Raw genomic sequence first — 26,792 nt, forward strand, 5'->3', positions numbered from 1 at the left:
ATGGTATTTGTGACATTTTCACCAATTCTTTTATACCCAGACTCTTATGTGAATGTTGGATAGAGTTTAGGTTTGGGGTGTTTACTTTTTCTGTAGAGCACGGGAAGGAGGCAGTAGAAATTGCATATGTGAGGTGGGGGAGACCTTTTAATTGTCGGACCTGCATCCTAGCTGTCTTGACATAGAACATTTTACCATCCCTGGTATTTTTCTGTCCTAAGCAATCAGGTATTGTGACTAGATGATAGAAATGACCTTGAGGTGACTATACCAACAGCTGGTCACAGGCGTTGATTTCTCTTCTTTTTATCCTCAATGTAATAAAATGTTATTTTGGTCACAGTGGAATCATCACAATTTTTAATCATGTGTAGTGGGAAAATAATGTCACGTTATTGGCTTCCCATGTGTATTGCACTGGTGGTTTCCCAATCTCACACCATAGTTGTTTCAAGGCTCATTCATTCTCATGTCTACATGGAATGAGTATCAGGAGGTCTCCAAAACAAATTGTATCTGATGAAGGAGGGAGGGAGAGAGGGGTCCAGGGCTTAGTTTGTATATTTGTGAACTACGTGATGCAAGTGTGATTTCCTGTAGCTTGAAGGATAATGCTGCAGGATTTCTCTATGGCTTTAAGCACAACTGCAAAATATAATAACGTTAGGATGTTTTCTGTCATGGATCTTGCTTTCTCCTTCATATAACATATCATGTTATGCAGGAACTTTTCTCCATGCATCCTCACTTTATTTAAAGACACTGTACTCAGAAGCCTTCATAGAATCAGAGAATCATAGACTTTAAGGTCAGAAGGGACCATTATGATCGTCTAGTCTGACCTCCTGCACAATGCAGGCCACAGAATCTCACCCACCCACTCCTGTAACAAACCTCTAACCTATGTCTGAGCTATTGAAGTCCTCAAATCATGGTTTAAAGACTTCAAGGTGCAGAGAATCCTCCAGCAAGTGACCCATGCCCCACGCTGCAGAGGAAGGCGAAAACCGCCCAGGGCATCTGCCAATCTGCCCTGGAGGAAAATTCCTTCCCGACCCCAAATATGGCGATCAGCTAAACCCTGAGCATGTGGGCAAGACTCACCAGCCAGCCACCCAGGAAAGAATTCTCTGTAGTAACTCAGATCCCACCCCATCTATCATCCCATCACAGGCCATTGTGCATATCTACTGCTAATAGTTGAAGATCAATTCGTTGCCAAAATTAGGCTATTCCATCATATCATCCCTTCCATAAAGTTATGAAGCTTAGTCTTGAAGCCAGGTCTTTTGTCTTTTGCCGCCACTGCTTCCCTTGGAAGGCTGTTCCAGAATTCGCTCCTCTGATGGTTAGAAAACTTTGTTTAATTTCAAGTCTAAACTTCCTAATGGCCAGTTTATGTCCATTTGTTCTTGTGTTCACATTGGTACTGAGCTTAAATAATTCTTCTCCCTCCGTGGTATTTATCCCTCTGATATATTTATAAAGAGCAATCATATCCCCCCTCAGCCTTCTTTTGGTTAGGCTTAACACGCCAGGCTCTTTGAGTTTCCTTTCATAAGACAGGTTTTCCATTCCTCTGATCATCCTGGTAGCCCTTCTCTGTACCTGTTCCAGTTTGAATTCATCTTTCTTAAACATGGGAGACCAGAACTGCACACAGTATTCCAGGTGAAGTCTCACCAGTGCCTTGTATAATGGTACTAACACCTCCTTATCTCTACTGCAAATACCTTGCCTGATGCATCCCAAGACCGCATTAGCTTTTTTCACGGCCATATCACATTGGCAGCTCATAGTCATCCTGTGATCAACCAATACTCTGAGGTCCTTCTCCTGCTCTGTTACTTCCAAGTAAAGCATTCCCAGTTTATAACAAAAATTCTTGTTATTAATCCCTAAACGCATGACCTTGCACTTTTCACTATTAAATTTCATCCTATTACTATTACTCCAGTTTACAAGGTCATCCAGACCTTCCTGTATGGTATCCCGGTCCTTCTCTGTATTGAAGAAGCCTTGAAGTGAGTAGTTGCTCTAGCTCTGTCTTTATGTATGTACCTAATGTACATTTGCGCACACACTCTGTAATAAACAGCCTCATCTTCACCGTTTCCTGCATTCAAGTATTCAGACTGATCTCAATTAGCTTGAAAGGTAGGCTCAAGGTACAGTTAGTATTCTTAAAAAGTCAACATTTGCTGTCAGATATTACAGCTATTTCCTATTCTTACCATAGGGCAAAAATGGTAGTCTCTCAGATATCACTGTGTGATAACTGTGGGCAAATGCTGATTTTTAATGACAACAGGCCACGACTGTATAGTTGCTGGTATAATATCGCAGCTGCCAGTGTGTCCAGGGTCTACGCTGTGTGCCTAAATCTTGCTTTTGCTGCTTGTGGCTTTAACCAGAAGGAGGTACCTCTCTTGCCATTACTTGCTTCCTCCAAGTCTTTGCAGATCTTCCTCACCGCCAATCAGTCCCCTCTGCTTGGGTGCCCTATGTACCAATGAACGTACTCCAGGGGGCAGTCATTCACCATTTCCAGCAAAGTGAGACTTTTCCATGTAGTTTCTGGGGTTCTGTTCTTTGATGAGTATCAAGACTGTGAAGGGATTTGATAATATTTGAGGGAGGGCAATTATCAGAGAGGTGGAAGATTATTTTAACTGCTGAATGTTGGTTAAAATGAAGAGGGGAAGAGACATAGTCAGGGGGCCAGATCGGAGTAGATTACAGAGAACCATGTTGCCAGGGTCTGGGGAATCAAAACTGATTTTCTTTATCTTGACATACGGGAATACAGAAAGTATACCTTTTCCCACCCCCAAACAGGTTGTGATGGCACCTGTAATTGAAGCTGTAGAATGCAATTTATGCATTATTCTATGGTCAATCTGGTCAGAAAAAACGGCTCATTTGCTGGTACATTGGTGTGTCCTGTACTGAGATTTCTTTATCTCTGTACACTACGAAGTGCATCCTTGCCTCATGGAAGACCACAAGAAAAAAGCCAATGTGGATATGAACAAAAGTCAGACTAGAGCCCATAACGTCATTCAGCAGGTTATATTGGATATATCTGGAAAAATACACATTTGTCAAGAGCTACCAAGCAAGATTTGCGTGTATCACTGAGAATTGGAACTGGGGCACTCCCCCCAATTATTTTACTGCATAAACAGCTAGCCACAAAAGCTAGCACTAGTGTAGTGCTTTAGAGTGATAGGAAATGTTTCCATGCTGCAGAGAAGGAAGGCCAAACATTGACATGGACTGGCTTGTACGGTGGAATCTGCCTCTGTCTTCAAAGGAACATGATAGACAGGAGAACAGCATGCTGCTGTCCGTCTTTCAAGTTTGGCAGTTCCCTTTGTTTATCTCATGGTAACATTGTCTTCACAGAGCACTGATTTATTCATGTTTTCAAAATGCAAAACAACTCGGTGCACCCCTCACCCCCCAAAAAACCTTTGATCTCCAGTATTTCAATAATTAGTAATATATATTGTCTTTATGGAATCCTGCATCTTATCTTTATTCTGTTTTGGAAGTGCAGTATTTTGTCTCATTTTACATGAGATAGTAATAAAGTGAGTACACCACATATAACATTCATCTGTATCCCTGGAAAAATTCAAAAGAACTATTTTTTGTCACTACAAAATGACTAGCAACACCTAGGGAAAAATGAGAGTGATACAAAAATAGATGCATTATACATAGCACCCAGTAAAACTGTAAAATTAGAAAAATTTCTAGACAGCAAACAGACATCCATTTCTCTGACTGCCACAATATAAGCCAACATATAGAATGCTGTCATTTGTTTAAAAGCATCAAATTGTTATGCAATTTAACTGCATGATTGACAAACCAAAATTGAATTAAAATAAGGTGTGTATACTCTTTGTCAAATTACAAGGATAATCTTTTGAAGCTAATCCTTTTACTTTTCACAGTGTTCTTTACAGAAGTCTTTCCCTTCATGTCGGCATTATCTTATATTGTTGGGCGACTATATTTGTGTGTGTGTATGTGTGTGTGTGTGTGTGTGTGTGTGTGTGAGTGATAAATATAATTTATAATTAACTATCCGGATTAAGACATCTGGACAGTCAGTGGAATCCTCAGATGTTGTTAATTGTTTTCTGTGGGATATATTTCTTTTAAAGTTTTAATAATCACCAATTGAAGCTTAGGATTTTTTTTACAAGCAAGCCTTACAATTGTAATGAAATAGCTGAGCCTTTTCAAATACTTTTTCAATGGAAAGGTACAATGGTCCCAGTGTATACTACTTTTCAGGAATCTGTGTAAAAATGAGGCATTTATAATATGCTTCTGTGGTACATATGCTTGCCTTTGTTTCAGAGAATCTTATAGGCTAGGATTTTTAAGAGAGATTAGCTGTGCTTTGAGCTCCAGTATAGATGGACAAATTTAAACCAGTCAGTAGGTTGGTAGCTGAGCACTTTTGAAAATCTGGCCCTTACTTAGGTGTCTACATGGGAACTGAGTGCTTTTTAAAATTTAGGCCTAAGTGTGGGTACTGAGCTCCTGAAAAACTGCTGTTGAGCTCATTTGAAATTGTGGTCGTTAATGAGAGAGCAATGTGAACAACACCAACATGTAACTTAATTATGAACTGTTCAGCTAAGTATGGTAGAGGTCACAAATTGTAAATATGCCTTTCGTTATGAACCAGAATTTGATACCCATAGTTCAGAAGACCCACTGAAAAAAATGAGATACTGGCACAGTAAGATACTGCTTAGCATGAGTGAAAATGACAATACCTGGTCCTATGATAATGCACTTCATAATTTAGTAACATTTCACTTGAAAATACAAAGAAGCTTGAAGTTTCTGCTCCGAAGGAAAAGTATTTTCATATTACTTCCTAGTCCAGTACTGTTACCCACACAATTTAGGGCTCTCAGGCCCCTACCCTCTCTTTTGGGTACTCAGAAAGTAAGGAACCCATCTTTACCCCTCCGGTGCTCCTGGCTCTACCCCTCCGTAGACTTGAGGCTAACACTCATTCCTGGTGGACTCGGGGCTCCGAGGATCTGCTGGGCCTTTTACCAGTGAAAGGGCCTTACACAGTAATATCCTTACCCTCTATTTATTAACAGTTCCAAAACAGAATACACATGCAAAACATTCAATGCTCCCCACTTCCAATAAGGCTGACAAACCTTTCTTGATGGCCAGTTAAGATTAGATTGTCAGGGGCTCCAGCTTCTGCATGGTGTGGTCAGCAAGGTGTAGAAGTCTGGCAGCTCTGATCTTGGGCTGCATCCTGGAGCTGGGTTGCAAAGAACTTCCTTTGGACCCCAGGTTATATAGTTAAAACTTGCGTCCTGCTTAGCTATAGCTTCACCAGTAATTTTAAACTGGTTAAGGTATAGCTTAAAAATCATGGTACAGGACCTCAGGAAACCATTTTGAAGCACTTGGGGGAGAGAAAGGTGATCAGGAACAGTCAACATGGATTCACCAAGGGCAAGTCATGCCTGACCAACCCGATTGCCTTCTATGATGAGAAAATTGGCTCTGTGGATATGGGGAAAGTGGTGGACGTGATATATCTTGACTTTAGCAAGGCTTTTGATATGGTGTCCCACAGTATTCTTGACAGCAAGTTAAAAAAGTATGGAATGGATGAATGGACTACCAGGTAGATAGAAAGCTGGCTAGATTGTCGGGCTCAATGGGTAGTGATCAAGGGCTTGATTTCTAGTTGGCAGCCGGTATCAAGCGGAGTGCCCCAAGGGTTGGTCCTGGGGCCAGTTTTGTTCAATATGTTTATTAATGATCTGGACGATGGGATAGATTGCACCCTCAGCAAGTTCGCGGATGACACTAAGCTGGGGGGAAAGGTAGATATGCTGGAGAAGTAGGGATAGGGTCCAGAGTGACTTAGACAAATCGGAGGATTGGACCAAAAGAAGTCTGATGATGTTCAACAAGGACAAGTGCAGAGTCCTGCATTTAGGATGGGAGAATTCCATGCACCACAATAAGGTGTGGACCGACTGTCTAAGCAGCATTTGTGCAGAAAAGGACCTGGGGATTAAAGTGGATGAGAAGCTGGATATGAGTCAGCAGTGTGCCCTTGTTGCCAAGAAGGCTAACAGCTTATTGGGCTGCATTAGTAGGAGCATTGCTAGCAGATTGAGGAAAGTCATTATTCCCCTCTAGTCGGCACTGGTGAGGCCACGTCTAGAGTATTGCGTCCAATTTTGGGCCCCCCACTACAGAAGGAATGTGGGCTAATTGGAGAGAGTTCAGCGGAGGGCAACAAAAATGACTAGAGGGCTGGGACACATGACTTATGAGGAGAGGCTGATGGAACTGGGCTTATTTAATCTGCGGAAGAGAAGAGTGAGGGGGGATTTGATAGCAGCCTTCAATTACCTGAAGGGGGGTTCCAAAGAGGATGGAGCTCGGCTGTTCTCAGTGGTTGCAGATGACAGAACAAGGAGCAATGGTCTCAAGTTGCAGTGCGGGAGATCTAGGTTGGATATTAGGAAACACTATTTCACTTGGAGGGTGGTGAAGCACTGGAATGGGTTACCTAGGGAAGTGGTGGAATTTCCATCCTTAGAGGTTTTTAAAGCCTGGCTTGACAGTGCCCTGGCTGGGATGATTTAGTTGGTGTTGGTCCTCTTTAAGCAGGGTGTTGGACTAGATGACCTCCTGAGGTCTCTTCCAACCCTAATCTTCTATGATTCTATTAAACTAAAGTCCTACAAAACAGTATTTTTCACCCATCCTAGCCCATTATGAAACAATTCTTTAACCAATCAGACACCACCACCTTAGTTGATTTAAATCTGGCAAAATTAGTTATGCAACAGAGACAATTAAAGAATCAGACAGAAACCACACAGATAAACAAGAGAGAAGTAAGGACCATAAAGGCAAAGTAATAGAAGTATAGATTTCAGAATTGCAACTGTGGATAAGTAGTTTCTTGCCAGACAGAATGCTATCAGACAAAGTTTTCTTTAAACATCTTAAGATCTTTTTTTTTAATCTGGTGATTGCAGTTACTGTTAGGACAGGATCACCTTCTTAACAGCCTGATATTACATTGTTTTGGTGCAAATTAGATGGAACGTGAGGATGTGACTCTCTGCAACTTAGCTCATGGCTGCTGTTTCTCACTCTGGCTGCTGCTTTTACTACAGAAAAAGGTCTCATACCATACAGTATGGCATATGAGCTAGTGGATCTACTGGCTATTGTTTGCTTTCTGGATTTGTGCAGGTCCCATCTAAGATGTGTGTGCGTTGGAAAATAGTGATATTTTACCCTAGCACAAATTGTAATTTTTCATAAATTTATCGCAGGAGAAATTTCACTGCTGTTGCAGTTGAAATATTCTGTGTCAAATAGCAGGGATTTTTGTTTTTGCTTTTTAATCTTTCATTGTTAGTATTACCTGGAATCCTTTGGGTTCGATCATGTTCTTAGATATACAATGATACAACACCTTGGAGCTCATGCAGTTGACTACAGTGCCCATGAGCACATCTGTGTTAGCTGTCTTAGAATTCCAGCACCAGTGTGTATTTGGGGCCCGCTCTGAATCCCACTGAAGTCAATGAAAAGACCCCCCCACCCCAGCTTCAACAGGCATTCGATCAGGCTCTTGTGTAGTAGCACAGAAATTAACCCTAATTTTTGGTACAGTTAAGGGTTCCATCGTAAAAGGTGCTGACTGCCTTCAGATATCATTGGAAATTGAAGTCAGGGCCTCAACAGGATCTTCTCCTGAACAAGATTGGAGTTGAACCAGGTCTGCCTTTTGGAGAAGATTGCATAACTGAGTAAAGGGGGCCAATGCACCTGTATTTAAGATCCCCCAAAAGAGAGGGATGAGAACGCAAAGACAAAAATGAAAACACACACACACACCAAACTTTCATGCACCTGCTGCGTAGAAACTGAAATACACATCAGTGTTTCAAATGTGCTTTTTTCCTCTGCAATAAATGTCTTCAAAGAGAAAACATGGGTTATTAAGTAATATCAAGATTATTAACATTGTCTGCTTGAACCACATTAGTGGTACTGCTCAGTAATCTCTTACAAGCTGTTAGTTTTCAGCACTCTCCTATAACAAATGAAAGTGAAACTTAAATATCTCTTCTCTAGGATCCAAATTGAAGAATAGGTTTCAGTCCTATTTTTCATTATTCCTAAGGGTATACCTTGTTGAAAAGTGATATTCATACCCATTAGACAAATGTGATCGGAATTGTTGCAGTTATATACCACACATCAACACCTGCTTGTTTCCTTTCTTATTAAAAATGTGATATGCACTGAAATCTGGTTGCATTTGAAAGGGTGAAAATACATATCAGAAGCAAATCAAAGGTTTTGTAAAAGAGCACTGGAGCATACCTTCCAGAGTATTACTTGATAAAGCTGATCTACAGAAGCTGGTCCCTAGCATGTATTTTCAAAAGAAGCCTCTTAGCATGTTGAGGCTGCTTTTCATGACCTAATAATGGTGATTTTAAATGGATAGATTTAACTGAGCGGTTTTTTTGCACATGACCTTTAAAGGGGAAAAAGAACAATGTTAGCATTCAACCCAAACTCTGTAGTCTGTCACTTTGTATGCCGTATCATTACTGGCAAAATTTAAAGGAAAACTGCATCCATTTTGCTCAGCCCAGCACTATGGAAGTTCACAGGGTAAGAAGTAGTTGTCACCATTTTTAAATTACAATTGGCATTCCTGAGAGGGCGACCATTTTACTGAAATATGATCTGTCTATTCTATCCAATCTCCCTGTCCCATCCATGTATTTTAGAGTACATATCACACCCCTCACTGTGATATTTGAATGCTACCTGAATTATAAACATACATAATCTAAAATGTACATTCTTCCCTTTGTAAGCAAAGAGAGTGTGGGTTTTCCTAGCTTTCAGAAGATATTACACTTAGTAAAGCTATTGAAATGAGATGGCTCTCACACAGGAGTTGACATCGACGGGAGCGCAGTAGGCTACCTATCTGGTGCTTTGTTTGGTGGTTGCCCTCTTGTGGTTCAGAATCTAAGCTTTTATTTAAAAATACCCCACAAAATGCAAAGTTCATAGGCTTTATGGTTATGAAAATAACATTTCAGTTGTGAAACAGAGTCTAAACTGATGCCATGATGTTTACCTGCGTACACAGAACAAGAGACAGTTCCTGCCCTGAAGAACTTATCATCTAAATAGACAAGACAGACAAAGAGACATCTGACACAAAGAGGGCAGCCTCTTGAACAGCTGAAAATGAATGAAGGCATTTCTGGCTGCTAAGGCCATTTGGATGTCCAGGAACAGTGGGCTCAGATGTACCCTTCTCATCTTGATGAAGGAAGAGCAAAGGCCCTTGAGTGAGGGCTCGTCTATATGAACATTTAGTGCATGGAAAGGTGGGGTGTAGACCTATCATGCACTAGTCTGCTGTGCACTAACTGTCCATGTGGATCCTGCTGCCACACATTAAAAGATCCCCAGTGCACTTTGATCTACTCCCATGTCAAATCAGGATAGAGCAAAGCGCACTATAAACTGTTACTGTGTGGTAGATTTCCATCCCAGCTTGTTACACACTAACTGTTTATACAAACAAGCCCTGACAGCATAGTTATGCTATGGATAGTTTTATTTAAAGTTTGCTCATATTAAAGGCCAGGTATTGGCTCAAACTTCCTTCAGTGCTTTTAGAATTTCCAGTTGCTGACTTCTGGCTAGGGAAGTGGTATATCTGTAACCCAGTGCCCTGGCACTAATTTCTGGGATGTATGTCATTTGTGATATTAGCATTATGGAAACCCAGTATGGAAGAGACTGCCTATCCATTTCCAGAATGTCCAATATTGCTTTTAAAGACCTTTAAAAATTAAATATAATTGGCCAGAACCTCAGCTGGTGTGAAATGGCATAGTTCCATTACAGACAATGGACTTATGCTGATTCACAGAGCTGAGCTGCAAGCCCTAAAGCTTTTCCTTTGGCTGTTTATACATTTACTGAAGGAAGCTAGAGACTGGTTTCCATCATTGGTCTCCCACTGTAATGTTGCAAATGTCTTCTCTTTTCAGCAAGATGGTTGCAACCAGCACTAGGTTAATTGTAATTAGAGACATTTTTAAAAAACCCATTTCACTCTGCATTTATGGTCTCATATGCTCCTTACTCTGCAAACTTTTATTCAAGATGAATAAAATGGGTGTCATTTTTCTTTATTTTGCCAGTGAAAACTAGAATTCTTTGGAATAATAGGTAAGCTGTCCTTGTTATTCATACACATCTTATTTATGCATCTTCACTGTTGTGATAAATTAACTGGGCTTGTTTTATATTTCCCTACAGTTTACTTTAAATAATCCTTCACAGTGTTTCACTGCAAGACCACATAAGATTCCTTGTTTAATACCCAGAATGCTGAAATGGCATTTTGAGCACAGACTGTAATGCATAACAAGTGTATAATTTCTTATTGGGAATGCTGTGCAAAAACTTGTTTTCCTATCAGCCACTCCAAAATTTTGCTTAATTCACTAGAACCCCCATGTATCTACAGGGATAATTTATAATTAGAGCTGCAGCAGGCAATATTCCAGAGACGCATATGTTTGTGGACGAGCCCGTTAGGCAGCACTCCAGATCTGAGCCCCTACATGCCTCCATTTGGCCAACAGCCTTCAAGCTGGGCTCATAATTTAAGAAAGGATCGTTCTTGGCTGATTTGAAGAAAAGTGGGAAGCTGCCTAAGCTCTGGACCCTGCTGCAAATGAAAGGGGAACGAGAGGGGTGTGTGTGTATGAAATTATCAAGTATAATTGACCAACTTAGATCCCAGGCACTTTGATGCAGGGGTGGTAGCTTATTTTTCTCTTAAGCATCATGCACTTTTATGGCATTATATAAATAATAGTAATAAGGCACTAAGCGGAGTCAGTCCATCACATCCTTGCACTGTGAAGATTACCCCCATGATTCTGATTTTTAAGAGCATCAGAATGAGCAGCAAAGGGAGGAAGAGGATGAAACAGGAAGCGGGGATTTGCATTTGTGGCTGATTCAGCGATCGGGGGTGAGGATGGCTTTGCATACTATCAAACCTTCCAAATGCTCCCAGAAGAGACCTGTGAGATTGCTTATTACCATTATTATTTTGTGTCTATTTTTACTGCAGAAAAGGGAGGAGGGAGGCTGGGGTGAGAGATAGAAAAGATTGGGCATATAAATTATGCCATTTTACTATTAATAATCAAATCAAATTTTCATTGACTTCAATAGACTCTAAATCAGGCCCATAACTGTTAAACTTTCATATTTCCAGAACAGTTCTCATTAATTATCTCTAAAGTAGTAGTTTTAGCTTCTGGTAGTATTTGTTTGGTTTGTTCCAAGGGCTAGCCCCAGAAATGTGATATTTCCAAAATCATCTTTTTATTTTGTCTTGCTGCCTTATCTCTCCATCTGCAGACCATGTGGACACACGCACTTTTCATTTCTCCATTACTGTCACTCCAGCTCCACAAGCTTGGAGAGATTTAAAAGGAGAAGAAAAAAATTTGCTGTCTGAGAAGATGTTTCCCTAACCCAGAATTCTGTTTCTAATATCCTTCATTAGTCTAAAAGTTTAAAGCAGATAGATCTCTGATAGCTCTTGAACTATCCCTATTTTGTGCTGCACATAAATATTTGTACTTTTTAAAATTCAGAATTCAGCAGACTGATCTGTAAAATGGGAACCAAACATTTTCCCATCAATATATTACAGTGGGGTGGGCAACCTATGGCACGCGAGCTGATTTTCAGTGGCAATCACTCTGCCTAGGTCGTGGCCACCGGTCCTTGGGGCTCCGCTGCCGTCCCGGGTTACCGGCCGCTGGCCGCACTCAGCCCACTGCCAGCCCCAGGTCCCAGCCACTGGTCTGGGGGGCTCTGCTGCCGGCCTGGGGTCCCGGCCGCCGGCCCAGGGCTCTGCAGCCACCCCCAACTGTGGCCTACTGGCCCCAGCCCTTGGCAGTGAGGGGTGCAGACAGGGGCAAGAGGGGGCACAGCTCAGCACCAACAGCTTAAAAGTTGTTACAGCATCACTGTACTGGGATATTTTTAAGTCCTGATTTGCTGTTTACATCACTATCACGCCACGTGGAACAGCGCACTGCATTTGACGTTGAGATTAGAATATACATGCAAGAACTGGAATCAGAATTTTCTGACAGATTTCAAGAGTTCCAGTGATTTGGCCCAATGCTTTCTTTTCTAACTAAACCTGAAAAGTTCAACGAAAGCGACTTGGATTTGTCTATATTTCAGTGGATGGGTGTTGAAGATTTCGAAATCAGTTAAAAAGCTCAGATTGTGGGCATCAAAGTTCGGAGATCTGCAGAGTGCACTTGAATCTACCGAGAGAGATCATGGGGCCTCTATTCTGACCTGCTGGACATCCCTGCCAGTGAAATGTAACTGTTTGAAGAAAATTACGTTTGCAATGCTTTCAGCATTTGGATCCACATACCTGTGTGAACAGGTATTTTCACACATGAAATCTGTCCTCTGTCCCTCTCGGAGCCGGTTAACAACTGATCACTCAGAAGCCTGTGTGCAACTTAAAGTATCCAAATATGTGCCAGACATTGGAAAACTCAGCAAGGAAAAGCAAGGGCAAGGATCACACTAAACTGATAAGAGCTGCATTTTAATTTAATTTTAAATGCAGCTTCTTAAACATTTTTAAAAAAACCTTATTTACTTTACATACAACAATAGTTTAGTTATATATTATAGACCTATAGAAAGAGACCTTCTAAAAACGTTAAAATGTATGACTGGCAACAAAACCTTAAATTAGAGTGAATAAATGAAGACTCAGCACACCACTTCTGAAAGGTTACCGAATCCTGTAGCACAGAATCACAAAAGCTCAAAAAGTCTTATCTGAATCATCCTTTCTCTGACCATGGAATTTTTCCTGGACTCATATGTAGCAAAGTGAAAGGTGTGTGTGTGTGTCTGTGTGTGTCTGTGTCTGTGTGTGTCTGTGTGTGTATACCTAATGCAGCCTGATTTTGATTCAGAAGAATACAATTAGGTCTGTCTGGTGCATCCCCTGATGCCTTTCCATATTATCAAAAGTAATTCTAATATTTGCAAAATGGTAACAAGAAACAAAGCAGGCTTGGAACAATTGAGTGATGTCCTTTCTACGAGAATTACTGTAACAAGAGCTGCTAAACTTATTGCACGTAAAAACACAAATAAGAATGTTGGCCGGAAGTTGTCAGTAGGTGGTCTCTTAATATGTCTGCAGTTTTGAAGTTATGAAAAGGAGCAAGACTTTTGAAATCTAGAAAAGAACGAAAGAAAAGCTAGAAACCAAGTGAAAGAGCAGAGTCGCAGCACCGGTGACCCGAGAAACCTCATTGCTCCAGTTATACTGGCACAATGTCACGTTCTCAGCCACTCCATCACCAGCAAGGGGAAAAAAAAACCCTTTTCCTTTCCTTTTAGTCAAAGGCAGTGGGTAAGCAGAGCACGCGGTTCAGAGGGTCATTAAAAAGCATCAAAGGAGGCAGCCTCATGATGGTAATAAGACGGCTGCAAGGAAATAAAGTGGGCATTGATCTGCACTATCGAGTGTGACATTTTAACCGAAGCTAAAAGCCAAGAACAGATCTAGCCCCTTATTCATCTGCCTGCCTGTTTTAGTAAATTGTCTTTTTTCCCCCCCAACCAGTGGCCTCAGAGGTCACTTCGTATTAGCTGCCTTGTTAATACTGAGGCAATCAATACTTAATCAACAAGTAATGGGATTTTGCAGTCATCCTGTATGATCTTTCAATAAAGCCCCGAATCTATCTCAGCCCATTCAGAGCCTGACTAAAGGTGCACGATTGCTGCAGAGCAGGGATTTGATGGTCTGATGCTCTTAGGCTGATCTGCATCTGATTAAGACACCATGCAGCCACTGTCCTTCACCCCTTTGTTCCTTTATCCCCGTATAATGTAGCATGGCACAGAAATTCATCATCTTAACTTTTAGATGCAACAGCAAAGGAATTAATATTTCCTTAGTGCATGATGTTCCAGCCTCTTTGGTCATGATATGCAACCAAAAAAACCAAGGGGGAAATGAGACAGGAACCATGACAGTTTTAATGCACTGTATTAAAAAAGGCAGCTATAGCAAATGGATCCCAAACAGCCTTTTCTGCTCCTGCCTCTTCAGCCCTCCTAGCCAGAGAGAGTGTGATACAGAACCAGGCACCAGGCATGGATATCTCGGACATTAGAGATGATCAGCTAAGTCAGGAGAAAAGGGACAAAATCAAGAATTTCAAGCTTCACAACTCCTTTGTTTATTTTCCGACATTCAAGTACATTGGTTACATGCCGCATGTTGATGGTGCCATTTTCAGCTAATTACTTGCTGCCATTTTACCATCCTGCTGCAACTTACCTCGCTTCTGCCATTATTCCCAGAAATTGGCTTGTGCTAATGCAGTCTAATAAAAACCATAAGTGGATTCATCCAGATAATTTGGCCCACAATATTCCCTTTTCAAAAGCAATACCAACAAAAGTCTTTAATAAGACAATGGGTGTTCAAAAAGATCAAGAACAATATTAAAAATAAATATTATAGGCTAGCAACAAACTTATTTAGAAATATACTTTCTGCTTTTTAAATAGAACAGATAGTGCCATTACTTAAGAAAAAACATTCCTTTAAGAAGAAGCTCTCCTTCCAAAGTAGCATACTGTGATGCAGGGACTGCTATGGTAATTAACTTTATTGAATAGTAAATAGTATTGTATAATCTCTTACCTGTGGCCAGAGCACAAGTATACACTACTTCTAGGCATTTCCAGAATTAGGAATCAGTGTTGCACTGAGCAGCTCAATGTAAATGTGAACACTGTCAACAACATAACTGGGGTTTGCTCAAACAAAGCCCACTTTCCTCCGCTGTTGACTTTTGAACCTACAGACTGGAGTGACACCTCCACAGTTCGCCAATCACTGCCAAAATCCCAGTCATCTCCCCAGGTCATCCACAATGTTCAGTGTAAAACAATGAATGTATCACACAGGCACCTAGTTACTCTGGGAGAGAGAGTAAGATATGAAGGGGAGAAGAAGAAAAGTGAAAAGGCAATTAAACACTAAAGGCATGAGGAAAGGGAAAATTAAAAAAAAACACAAAAAAAGAAATGTGAAATAAGAGAAATACTGGGAATAAGACAAATATGGAGATCAAACAAATGTGCTTCAATGCTGAGGCCTGCTCACTCAGTGATAGTGGTGACTGGTAAATGTTGACAGTGAGGGGCTGTGTTGAAGGAGGAATCTATTAGACTCAAGTGCTGTCTGAGAGTGTTTTGTGCGACTCCATTAACTCAAATGATTGAATTAATGGTAACATGAGCTAGGTATGTGTATGAGAATTTAGTAACCTAATTCACCTTATGCTTTACTTTGTGGCAGGGAATTTCTGGTATCCAAGCCTATGCTTCGCATATTCTGCTGTCCTGGCCAGAGGGATCAAATATCTCCTCAGGAGCTCATATTGCTTCGTGCAGTGGCATTTTCATCCATTGTGAAATGCCATTCTCCCCACCCCATTTAATTCTTCTTGCCTAATCCTCGTGTCCATGCTGTGACGCTGCCTATGCAATACTTACTGTGCCTCCAAGAGAAGAGAATATGCAAGTGTCAGGGCTGTTCCATTCCTAGGGGGTTCAAAATGCCACCTCATGATGTTTACAGTCTCCAGCAACCTGGGAAGTGCAAAGTTCCATCACATGGCCTTACATCCCACCTGGATATTATACACATGTTGGGGAGGAGACAAGTGCAACAGGAAAACCACTCAGATTGGGTAAACAATTATACATTCATCAAATTACTTACTATGCAGCTAGTGTAGGTAACTCACATGTCCACATCTCCTGCTTCTATTAACCATGGGCTGAGGAGGTGGTGTTTTGGTTTTGAAAAATGAAGCCAACGGGGGTTCAGAGCTGGGTTTCATTTTCTCTGAATCACCAAAAGTTTTTGGGTGGGGAGGGTATGGCGATATGTGGCACCACTGTAACTGGTCAGTGGTGCACACAGCTAACATGATCCTGCACACAAATGGCACACATTTTTCAAAACCTGTGTGCAACTACTGTACATATTTCACACAGCCACATGTGCCAGCATTTTCAAACCAATGTTTGGCTCCTTAAACCATGTTTAGGCACAACAGTATAAGTGGTCTGATTTTCAGAAGTTCTAAGCTCCTGCAAATCCCATTAAAATGGATGGGAGGAAAGTTCAGAACTCTTGTCCCTTTTGAAAAGCAGACTGCTTTTATTTTTGTGCGTACATATGGGTTTAGGAGCCAAACTTTAGACAAAAATCCTCAGTCCCTTTCAAAATAAAGCCATTTATATGTAGGTGCCTAAACATGAATCAGGATGCTCTGTTTATATACTCAGGTTTAAAAATGTTGGCCACGATGGTTTTGATAGTAGCCGAATACTGTCTGTGTCATCAGTAACCCTTCCCTTTTTCCCACACTCATCCACACAAATTCAACAAGACATTTTCTTCGCCTATTCCTCTTTAATACATCCAGCTTTCAGGGCCAGTTTGGACAGTTCAGAGAGTGTTTCACAAAAGTGAGATCTTGCAAAGAGTGGTTGGCTCTTGCAGAGTTGCAGTATATTTGGTGGGAAGGGTCCCTACACAGGACATTACTATTTTTAATTCACCTTTTAAGACAGCACTTAGTGCAACCCTCTGGGTATGTCAACATTGCAGTAGAAGACTTGCAGCTGGCTTGGATCAGCTGACTTGGACTGAGGGGACTGGGGCTCTGGGGCTATAAAATTGCATTGTAGACATTTGGGCTTGCAGTGGAGCCTGGGCTCTGAAACCACATGAGGGGAAAGGGTCCCAGAGCCCAGGCTCCAGGAATAAGGACTCCTGGAACCCTCAAAGTCCCTGTGAAACCTTTGAAGACAGTGCAGGGTATGCACCCCACCACAGGGGTTCATCATTCCTGGCTATCCTGGAGGAGTCTGAGGCCACAGCCACATTCCCATTTGGAGAAGCCAGTGTGGCTGTGAAAGCAAGCCAGGAGTATTCCTGGCATTCCCTGAGTGTGAGCACTGCAATAGAAGTTATTCCTTTCTGCAGGGGTGTAAGTCTGCAGGAGGCCATTGCGCACCTGCCCAAAAAGTCTTCAGCCTCCTTGTTGGCAAAGGTTGACTCAGAGTTGTGTGCTGTGCTGTTTCATAGAGACAAGTATCTGTATGGTGGGTGGAGTTAAAATTAAAGTTGTGTGAGTCCTGCAGGGTTCGCACACTGAACCATGTTCTTTAATTTACAGAGATTGGAAGCGAACCAAACCCTTCAGGTTTACTTGCACATATTTCTCCCAGGTCTCTCATTAATATTCAGACTCCCAAATGCCATCTGAATCCAGGCATTGGCTTGTGCGCCCCTCTGCACTCAGCTCCAGCCCACCTGCTGTTGCTACTTCATCCTCTGCTCCCTGATGAAGTCCTAGAGGTCCATGCTTGTTGTCTTCTCTTCCTCCACGTGCGCCTTAGGATCGAGGGCACCAACACAGGGAGCTGTGGGCCTGATTCCTGTGGAAGGACTGGGGGGGGCGGTAGGGCCTGGTATGCTGCTCCTCTCATACTTGTCCAGGAGCTTCTCATCCCCGATACCTACATAGTCAGTGACAGGTGCTGCTTTGGAAAGGGACATGTGTGTGAAAGAGAGACCCCTTCAAGATAGATGTGGGAAACAGCACTGGTTGGTTGGCAAGATGAGAAAGAACCATGTAGGGCTGGGTCAACTGAATGCTTAAATATGACAGATATCAGCTAATAGTAATTGACTTTGACTACTAAATATGTCAACAGCTTTTTTTATTCAGATCACTGATCCTTGCTAAAATTCAGCTGCATGAACACATAGTAAATTTCAGATGATTCTGGTTAAAACCTGGCTACATATTTGAATTTTGTCACATTTTAGCAGAACCTAACCTCTGAGGCTTGTGTGGTTTGCCTCTCAAAAAGCAAGAATTTTAGAGTGTCTAACTCCTTTAAGCTACTTTGAAAATCCAAGTGTAAAGGAATAGTCCAAATGCATGCTGTACCCTTCTTAAGATACTTTGCAATCCGATGAAGTGAGCTGTAGCTCACGAAAGCTTATGTTCAAATAAATTTGTTAGTCTCTAAGGTGCCACAATACTCCTTTTCTTTTTGCAATCATTCTGTGCACCACATGCAGATATGAAACTGGTACCATTTGAGTGATTATGATAAAGCTAAGAATATTTTACTTTAGATGAATTACAAACACCCAAACCCTATGGAACAATGCAGGAACGTGGTCATTAGTTACTTTGTTCTTGCCCACGGCATTCTTTCGGGTTTTGAAACAGAAGTTGAGCAGTGGTTAATTTATGTTCGTCCACATGTCCCAGTTCTTTAGGGGGCTGCAGAATCTCTTTCTACATCTTTTTAGTTATGTAAACCTTGAAGTCATGTTTCTGCTGTGCTCTAGATATCTGCTGCCAGAATCAAAACCAACGTTGAGGGTCAAACATGTGGGTGATGTACCTAGTGGTGCGAGTTACATGTCAGGAAATCAGAGCAGGCTGGGGAAAGGTGATATGACTTACACGCTTGGCTGAAGGAAAGGTGGAAGGAGATCAAGAGGAGAGTATAAAATAAAGGATATGGTGCCCAGGAAGGTGACGTTCTTCTTACACCCTCCTGTTGGATGGTTTTCCTGCTACAACCCAACTTCTTGACTTGGTGAGGATGTAAATTAATCAGTTTGCACTAATTGACACCAATCCACATTCAACTACCTCAGCTCATCTATGCCTGACTTAATCACCATCATCATCTCTGTGGCTGGCCCTGCAATTTCAGATTTGTCTGTTGGTTGCTGCAGCTCACTCTGTAAGTTCTTTGGCTGTCTTTGTGGCCCATGATTTATGGCTGGGCGAGGAGATTCAAGGCAATGCCAGTGCTACATGATATTTGGGTACTCAAGCAATAAGACACCTGTCACTCTTCTCTGGAAATACAGCTCTATGTCATCTTTGAATTTGGGGGGCTTGAATCTGTTCTGCAGGCTCTTTTGCAGCCATCATTAGCTCTGTTGGCTATGTTTTAGTATTAAAGTTTAAGTCAGAGGGATTTAGAAATTGCTCTGGACAGTGTTGTGTTAGCAGGGTTTTGAACTCTGAATGGGAAAGATCAACAATGTGTCTTGTATGCATTTTATAAGAGATGACAGACTACAGCAAGTTACTAGGAGTCTATATTAGGGAGAAATCTTGCATGTAGTTTGGATGGGGATAAGAAAAAAATAGAGAAGGATATGGGGCTATTTTTGTTCTGCAACAAGATATCTTATGGTCAGTTTATTAAGCAGGTCAGCCAGAAAGGACAGCAGCTTAGTGAGTTGTGTTTAGCTGCAAGACATGCCTGGACTAAACAGAAATGTTCATTCCGGCTTAAGCCAGACAATCTCACAACTATCAGCTGTGAGCTACACCATGGACAACTGCTAGCCTATCCTTGCATTAGGGACATGTTGATACTAGTCTGTTCTGACACCTTTTATCAGCTCCAAAAAGTAGCCTTGTTCTCCTCAGTGTATCATTTCTTCTCTGCTGAGTTTTGATAGTGTACGGTTTAAGACATGCGCCTTGAATGTACAGCAATTCACTGGAGTCTATTCACATGCTGACCCCTGGACACTGAAACAGGAGGATGGCAGTGTAGCCTCATAACTTGAATTCCACTCCTCTCTTGACTGTCATCAACATACCTGCCATAAATGAATTTCATTGTGATGTTGCTGTGGACTCAGCCTCTGGTTGGAGGCAATTCTTGGCTGATTGGATAGGGAAGCCACATTTGAAAGAGAAATCTGTATTTTGCTGATGATGGGGAGGGACCAGTGTAGCTGGCAGGTGATGTGGTGTCTGTCTTTGCAACTTCAATAAGTCAGTGGAGGAATCAGGCTCCTTCCTTTAGTAGTGTAGCGTCTGTGTACTTCTGTGTACAGTGCAGCGCTGTCTCCCCAGTGGGGCTGGTGACATCTGCACTAAACAGGGAGGCTGAATTTGATTGATATTATTAACTATGGTGTTACAACACTTTTCAGTTTCCACTGGGCATTATTTTGGGTGAGAGCACAACCTTTTCCCTCTCCTGACATACACAGATTCACTTAAATATGTTTCTTTTCCCTTTCCCCCAACTTTTTTTTCAGAGCCTCTTGACATGAAATAAACTCTTGCTGTTGTAAAATCAGTGAATGGAGTCATGAATATATTTCTTGTCCTTGACACCAAACTGAATAGTTGCTTAACTCTGTGAGGGTACTCAGAGCCCTTGCATCCCTCTTTGCATTAACTTTGGAGAAAGTGTTCTGTTTTCAGGCAGGAGAGGAAGAACAGAACAGAGACGCAGAAGAGGAGGGAGGATGACTCCATGTATTCCCTCCTGCTCCTCAGTGCCAAGCCAGTTTGCTATCTCCTTGCCTGTGCTGAAGTATCCTATATGAAATGCTGTGCAGAGCAGCAGTGAAACGGGTTTCAGATCAAATAAGAACCAACTAATGCAGACTCCTTAGGGGCAGCATCGTCTCCCTGGTGATGAGTTAGATACAGTGTGAACCCTACCCACCACTGTAAATTGAGACTCTGAGCATTCGTTTGTGTGTCGCTTTTACCTACCTTCTTTCAGATGTCACCAACAGGAAGCAACCAGAATCTTAATTTAGAGCTCGAACCAAACCCAAGGCTGTTTTGCTATTTTCAGAGATGCAACTTGTTTTAAATGTTCTCCCTCCCTTACACGTTTTGGCTTAGTGGACGCACTAAAACACTGAGAGAATGGATTGTTGCTTTCATGGTATTTCTAATCCATGCAAAATCAGCATGGAGTGGATATATTTCCTATCTAGTGAGCTTTCAAGTTCTGGAAGATTTGCACAAGTTAGGAGAAGTATCCAACAAGGATCAGGACTTCAGCATTTTATTTTGAACAGAACTGCAAGTTTTCTTTAGATTCACCTGGCACAAATTTAGAAAAGAAACTCAGAAATGCACTCAGATTAAAGCTGCTAAAAATAGCACTAATTTGATTAGTATCTCTGCACAAAAGTCACATTTACAGGGTTAGTCTGTGGACACACACACCACTTTTATCATTATTTATTTATTGCATTATTTGTAAATCAATGTTAGAAGCTGCTGGTGAAGCTCCAAACTGCTGAGGCGTCTCTCCCGCTTCTTCACCTTCAGTTTAGTCCTTATTCTTGGACCAAATAAGAGAGGAACCTGAGATCTGTGTATAAAATGCAGGACCACATAATTTCTGTATTGTGCATACAAATCCAAGTGATTGCAATGCCAGTGCCTAACTTTGTGCTGTGATTTGCCCATGCAATTGTGGTAACTATACACACAGATGACTCACACCATTGCACAAACTACTCGGGCCTCTTTGGTAAACATTTGTGTGTTTTGTCTGTTTTCACTTGTACTCCAGTAAGGTTAAAAAGTGCTATCTCTTCTTCTTTTGCCAGACATCCAGGACTCATCCCCTGTTGAATCTCCATAGGCAAGATAAATCACTCCCTGAATAAACAACATAAGGGACCAATGTTAAAAGGGAAGGCTTTGTGTAGAAAACTCATTGTGTCCTGTATGTACCAAATCAGACACGGTCTCTCCAGGACCCAGGGACTTCCCAATGGAATGGGAAAAGACAGTGTTTCAGTGCCAGTAGTGAGGAAGGCCTGGCAGCATTGCAGAACTTTCCAGCCGGCTCCTAGAGATCAGTAAGCTCAGGTGTCTCCAGGCATGCACATGGCAGCCCTAGTTACCTGACCGCAAGGACGTCATGTGCATTTCACACTTAGTTTCCGTTCCTAGTAAAAACCACTCCTGAATTCAGTATGTCAGGGCAAAAAATTATGCTTGCTTGTATAAGGACTTTATTTAAATGGGTCTGTGAAAAATACTGTTTTGTTTGTGTGCTATCACTTATCTCTGCATTCATGATTAAGGATTAAACTTACTGTGTCCCTTACATTCAGATTCAGATATCAAGGAGCTCTTTCTTTTTATTCTGATATATCAGTTTACATCTGTTTTAGTTTTTTGTTGTCATAGCATGTGTATGTCAGTCTAACCCTCTCATTGTTTCCATGCAGAGTACATTTACCCCCCAAAACTATTTGATTTCTGGGGAGCTAGAGACTCCTCTTCTTAGCTGGAATAGCTGAGAACTGTGACAAGAGTCTGACTAGCGTGGCTGCGTGTATGGTCCCAGGGATAGGCTGGCTTTACTTGCTCTGTGTTGTTCATATTGTTTAGAGGTCTGTTGCAAAATGACAGCTTTCACAATGACAGCTACTCCTTTAACAAGCAGTCATGCTCAACAGCCATTGCTTGATTGCCAATATTTACCTTGCTTTATTACATTACTGTAAATTTTGGTTGGCTAGCACAGCCAACGGATGACTCTGACAATCTGGAATCTGAAGGGCGCTGATGAAATTAAACACCACCTTTGCGTGCCATCTGAGCCTCTGGACAGGCAAGGAAAATAAATGTTCCAAAGGTTGTACTTTATATAGCCACAGACTTGACCTCTAAGTGCCTTAAAAGGGCTCACATACTTAAAGGTGCATTACTAGGCCTTACACTAATTCACTGTGATAGCTAAAGTGCTTTGTGTATACCACAGGAGACCAGAAGCCCTTGAGGATCCTTTAGAGCAGAGCGTTTGGGCAGTTAGCATTACTCAGCTTGAATTTTGTATTTGTATCCAGTCATGAGTGAAAGTAGGGGTAGACCATTTGCATATTGTTTTGGTATAAAGCTAGAAAAATGCTTCCATACGGGTAAGTCATGTAACTTCGCCCTGTGTATGTTTTTCAGATACCTGAAAAACCCTAAACAAGACAAGACCCATTTTTTTTGCTGAGGTTTTCTTAGGAGCGTTCATCCCTCCTTGTGTTTAAGTTTGCAGGTCTAAGCAAGAATACTTGAGACTGATTTTAATTCTTAACTAGATGGACATGATTTATTAATTCACATTTGAAGTAACAATTGCACTCAAGAAGAATCAGCGGAAAGCTTTAATTACAGTGGAAGATATGCAAGGATGTAGCATGCCCCCATCCAGATTTCACAACATATAATTATCATAATTTTTTAATTTTTTTATTTGAAGAATGATGATGGAGACCAGAATCCACTGGCTCCCCACTCTGCTTCAAAGCAGCATCTAAATCAGATTTGAAACTTTAAATAGATCATTTTCTAACTTGCTTGTTAGTGCCCAGCTATATATACATATTTATTTATTTATTTATTTATTTATTTATAGACTTCACACCCACTGTGAAGGGTCTTGCCTAACCCAGCTATTATTTTTACATCTGAGCCAACTTGCACTTTCTGTACCCAGCTCAAAGAAAAAAGATGTTAAACGGTGAGTGTGCACTGGCACGTGAGCTGTGATTAGGTAATTTGGGATCACACCACAGAAATCACATATGGGCTTTTGGGACTGGGAATTCATTCCTGTTCAAACAATGATCAGATAGGGGAGGGAAGATTGGGGGGGAAAAATCATAGTTCCTGAAAAGCAAAATTGCACCATTGAAAAAGAAAGTAAAAGCAAACAAACAAACATCTTCCTCTCCTCATTCTGGGGGGAAAAAATGAAATTCAAGGACAAAGAAATACTGTAGCACATATTGAACCAAAATGAGGTTACATTAACATATGAGCACCTGTAGTTATGGCTGCAATCCAATTGGCCATAACCCCCTGTTTTCTGTCATTCATAAGCCTTGAAGTATTTTCCCCTAGGTCTGAGACTTTCCATGCCTGGTCTCAGTTCCAAAGTGAATTTCTGCCCTTTTTTCATTCATTTTATTTTCATGTTTATTCTATTTTATACCTCTTTAATTCCCCTAATCCTCAGCTATCCTTTTTTTATCCGTATTCCCTCACCCCTCCTCTATCAATTGGGGTTAACTGCCCATTTAAACCTGTGTTGAGATTATTATAAAACTGGTGGCTGTTAATGCTAACCTTTGCAAAGTCAATTTGTTGAAGCCTGGGGAATTTTTGATCTCTGAGCATAAATAACTCCAAAATATGTGCAAAGTTCAGACCTAGACTTCAAAAAACTCCAGACCTGAGTACGTCCAGATCTTAGGTTGTTGTTTGACCCATTATGAAGAACTAATGGGGTAGCTGTAAAATTCCAATTCTAATGCAGATTACAATTCTCAACCCAAGCCCCAAAGTTAAGGGATTCTGGATCCATTGTTCTGTGGAAGGCCTATCTATAGGCAAAAACTGCTTCAGAGCTCATATATGGCCTCACTGAGGGAAACAAATGTTTTAGAACTACAGAATTCTAAGGGATTGAATCGTGGACACCTGTCACTAGCTACTCAGCATGCAGTATTGTGTGCAGTGTGGGTATTCTCGTGGGACTGCGGTCCAGTTTTCAAGATGATAACCAGGGAGAGGGAAATTAGATCCTAAATTCCCTGAATAATGTGAAAGTCATTGATAAGTAATAGTTTCATATTCAGGTCTGGAGATGATGGGCTTCTAGAGTGAGGAGCTAATTTGTGCCACTCTAGCTCCGCTTGGTGATCTGTGAGCTGCGGGACAATCCTTGAACCTTATGGGAGGAGAAGTCTGTTCTTCTTTCACCTCCCACTCCATACATACGCACAACCACACATACAGTCCCAATATGGAGGAGACATGAAGAAAGTGGTGGAGGATCTCCTGCTTTAGGATAGGACATGGGGGTGCAGGATAGACCTAAAACTAATGAAAAAGGATTGAAAGAGATCCCAGCTCAGCCCCATTGCCCTGGCTTGAATAGGGAGGGGAAGATCCTGATGACCCATCCCCTAGGAGGGTAGGAGAGAGAGGGGAGTCCCAAAGTGGTAGCTGGGTGGCTACCTCCCCAAGGCTAGAGAAGAGAGAGAGAAGGATAAAGGAAAGCAGTTACGGGGCAATCATTGAAAGGGTAGTGTATGCTAACCAATGCACAGTTATGGTTGTTTCTTGTTCTAAATAGAGGTAATTTCACATACCATTGTGTGGTGCTGGCAAATGCTAACTTTTTATTGGCAACTGCTGTTCTATAGATGGGGTATTTGGGGTAGCAGACACAAAAGGTGAAGTGACTTACTGAAACTCACACAGCAAGTCAGAGGCAAAGCTAGGACTAGACTCCATGGGCTAAATTCTCTTCTGGTGTAAATTGACCCAGCTCCATTGAAATCTCTAAAGCTATGCAAATGTATGCCAATGGAGAATTTGGACCCACATCCCCAGCTCCTAGTCCACTGACCCAATCGCCTGGAACCAAACTACCTCTCATAAAGCAGGACAGCTCACAGCCAGTTCTCCAGAACTGTACTGCTCTATGAATTTGGATCTCACTGTGTGTGTGCCTATACAAAGAGAGCAGCTAGTTTCCCACAATGCCCGCTGATGCGCAATGTGTTTTGGTGGGCAGACTGGTGTGTGCACTTGAGAGCAATTCATTTACCACTTGGGGGAAAAGGAGGTTAACAAACAATGGAAACAAACAAACACTTTTTTCCTCAGAAAGTATTTTATTCTATACTTCTTCTAAATCAAAGTATTTGAAAATTATATACGAACGTGCAGGCACAAACTCTGAGAATTGGGCTTGAAATCTAAAGTTAGAGGTGTCATTTTACCCACACATGACATTCTTGAGTTACATTAAAAGCTTTTGGAGCTTCTCTCAAAACCTCATGAAACTTCATACCCCAGTACAAATGCAGAAGTACGTTTCTGAAGTAAAACATGCTACATCTTCTTCAGATATCATCAAGACAGTATAGAGAAGGATCCTGTTCACTTTCTTAAACCTTCCTTCAGAAATATGTAACTTTTACAGGGCAACAATGTGGTGTAAAGCTCATTGCGCTCGTAGCACATGTACTGACTGTTCTTACCTGACATGGTAAATCAACTTATTCTTTCTAATGAGAGAGGAAAATAGTGCTGTTTATCTATGCTTCTTCTTGACAGTACCTGCTAAGTGTGGACCTCATGCTACAGAAGATCAAGCCTTCCTGGTACAGCAGAGCAAACCTTGTTAATTATAGCTTCAGTCTGTTCAGTAGACGTCTTCTACCTCCTTCTCCTCATCCATCCAAGTCAGGATCTATTTTTGTTGCCTGGATGAGAGCAGCAAAACGGTCAAGCCAGAATTGGAAGTGGTCAGCCAGACAATTGCGCACAGTGCCTCATCAGACATAAAGCAGTGTGTTACTAGAGATCCCTTAGAACTCACAAAGAGGCTTCTCACCTTCATGTGACTTGAAAAGAAGTGCTTTTTTAAAGGTTCTCTGAATGTTTATGAGTAAACAAACAAGAGAGCGAGTAGGCCATCCATGTCTGTAAATCCCGGCCCCCCCTACTCCAGAGCACCAACTGAATAGCTGTAAATAAGGCAAGTGCAAGACTGTACTTGAAAATAAAAGAGCAAAATAAAGCTCTATTCTCTGCTTGGCATGGTTTCTGACTGTGTTTGCTGTCTGACAGTGTCACTGTGAATTACAGTACATTGGGTCGTTATTACATATGTGGTGGCACAGACAACAAGAGCAACACGGGAAATCTTATGTATTTCTT

At 41.5% G+C, this 26,792-nt stretch overlaps 1 long non-coding RNA gene across 1 annotated transcript in view; it reads left to right on the forward strand.

Moving 5' to 3' along the window:
- The window catches only part of LOC141985415 (uncharacterized), a 46,260-nt gene extending 19,668 nt beyond the window's left edge, over window positions 1-26,592 (forward strand). The window contains exons 2-3 of the long non-coding RNA XR_012638933.1: window positions 23,473-23,577; window positions 26,187-26,592. This is a non-coding gene — a long non-coding RNA (uncharacterized LOC141985415). The remainder of the gene's footprint in view (window positions 1-23,472; window positions 23,578-26,186) is intronic.
- The last annotated feature ends 200 nt before the right edge of the window (window positions 26,593-26,792 follow it).

The sequence above is a fragment of the Natator depressus genome, chromosome 3, assembly GCF_965152275.1.
Source record: "Natator depressus isolate rNatDep1 chromosome 3, rNatDep2.hap1, whole genome shotgun sequence".
Lineage (NCBI taxonomy): Eukaryota > Metazoa > Chordata > Testudines > Cheloniidae > Natator > Natator depressus.